Source organism: Dipodomys merriami, unplaced genomic scaffold, assembly GCF_024711535.1.
Source record: "Dipodomys merriami isolate MVZ:Mamm:240054 unplaced genomic scaffold, mDipMer1.0.p SCAF_3, whole genome shotgun sequence".
NCBI classification, from domain to species: domain Eukaryota; kingdom Metazoa; phylum Chordata; class Mammalia; order Rodentia; family Heteromyidae; genus Dipodomys; species Dipodomys merriami.
This window is the reverse complement of record NW_027204492.1, coordinates 89,956,793-89,959,087: the sequence shown is the minus strand read 5'-3', so window position 1 is coordinate 89,959,087 and position 2,295 is coordinate 89,956,793.

Sequence of the window (2,295 nt, the reverse complement as noted above, 5' to 3'; positions counted from 1 at the left end):
GCCACCTCACATTCCTATAATCTTATTTTCTCCTCACAATTCTCCCTAAACCTATTCATTTCTGGCTGTTGACTTCTTTGACTTTCTTAATCCATTGATTCCTAGGTGTTTGCTGTTGAACTAGGTTGTATCTGTTGAACTAGGTCATATCTGTACTCATTTTTACTGCATCAGTCGGTGCAACCGCAGGGCTCTAGTGGATGCTTGCCTTAAAGTAGTTTTCTAGCATGGAATTTGTTTTGCTTTCATACCCAAATGGGAAGAACAAGCCAGAGAAACACAAGAAAAGTGACAAGTCCAGGTACCTCAACTCCCGCTCATGATAATCAGACAACAGAAGAGTTAATGAATAGTCCAGAGGAGTGTTCCAAAATGCTCTACAAAGACTACTGGTAAACATGCTGAATGAAAAGATTGAAAGCCTGCAAAAGACTCTGTTAGCATGATAGGGAAATGTCTGAGCATGATGAGGCTAACCAAAGATTAATAATGGAATTTCATGAGTGTGAGGAGGTTAATCAAAGATTAATAGAGGAATTGCCTGAGCAGGATGAGAATAAACAAAGATTAATAGAGGCATTCATGGAATCCACAAACAGAAAGCTGAAGGAATCCATGGAGGACAAAAAGGGAATACTGAATGAAACCCAATAGAAGGAAAAGAAGCTAAATGAAACTATAACCAATCAACTAAGGGATTTGAGAATCAACATTGAAAACAAAATTAAGGAGGTAAAGAAGTCCATACAAGATAAAAAACAAAGCTCCAACAAAGAACTTGAAGCCATCAAATCTGGCCAATTAGAAGGAAAGGAAATAAAGTAGAAAGTCTTGACCATGCAGAAGATCAAATCTCTGGGATTGAAGACAGCCTAGACATTATAGAGAAAGAACAGACAAGTATTCAAGACAAATGCAATACATTTTATAGATCAATTCTACAGATAGAAGACACCATCAAAAGGCATAATTTAAGGCTAATGGTGTAGAGGAAGGCCTAGAAACAGAAGTTCAAGGTCTAGGAAATTTATTTAACAGGATCCTAGCAGAGAACTTCCCAAACATGCAGAAAGATAGGCCCATTGAAATACAAGAAGCCTTTTCCAACCTCAAATAGACCAGATCAGAACAGGACTTCCCACCATCACACACCTTGTGATCACACAGGATCGATTGAGACTAAGGAAAGGATCCTTAAAGCTGTCAGAGAGAAAAGATCAATCACTTTTTTCTTTTGGTTCCAGTCGTGGTGCCTAAACTCTGGGCCTGGGTGCTGTCCCACAGCTCTTCAGCTCAAGGCTAGCGCTCTACCACTTGAGCCACAGCGCCACTTCCGGCTTTTTTCTTTTTTTTTTTTTGCTTATGTGGTGCTGAGGAATCGAACCTAGGGCCTCATGCATGCAAGGCAAGTGCTCTACCACTGAGCCATGTTCCCAGCCCCCAGATCAATCATTTATAAAGAAAAACCAATTAGAATAACTTCAGATTTCTCAGCAGAGACAATGAAAGCCAGAAGAGCCTGGAATGATATATGCCACACCCTGAAGACAAACAACTATCAACCAAGACTAGTAAACTCTCCTTAATAACCGAAGGTCAAATACAAAGCTTCCAGAGCAAGGAAAATTGACACTATATATCTCCACCAAATCAGCCCTACAAGAGATACTTAAAAATGTCCTACACACAGAAAACCAACAAAAGCATGATAAAGGTCAAGAAATGGCCCCCAAACAGAGAATCCAAGAATCACAGGAAGAACCTAATTGGCAGAGCCCCCAAGAAGGTGTATTAATGGACTTAAATCTCCAATTAGGCAACATAGATTGGCTAGTTGGAGCAAAAAGCAAGATCCTTCTATCTACTACCTTCAAGAGACATATCTTGTCCACAAAAACAAACATATTCTGAAAGTGAAAGGCTGGAATAAAATCTACCAAGCAAACGGCCCCCATAAACAGGCAGGAGCTGCAATCCTAATATCAGATAAAATAGACTTCAAATTAAAATTAGTGAGAAGAGAATAAAAAGGTCATTACATACTAATTAAGGGATCTTATTTCCAATAAGGGACTCTTATTTCCAATAAACCACTAGAAAACTGGAAGTGGCTCTGTGGCTCAAGTAGTAGAGCACTCACCTTTAGCTGAAAAGCACATGGTCACAAGCCTGGAGTCAAGCTCCACAGCTGACAAAAAAACACCCAGGAGTTAACTAAAGAAGTGAAGGACCTCTATGATGAAAACTTCAAAGTCTTCAAAAAGGAAATGAAAGCAGAACTAAGGAAGTGGGAAA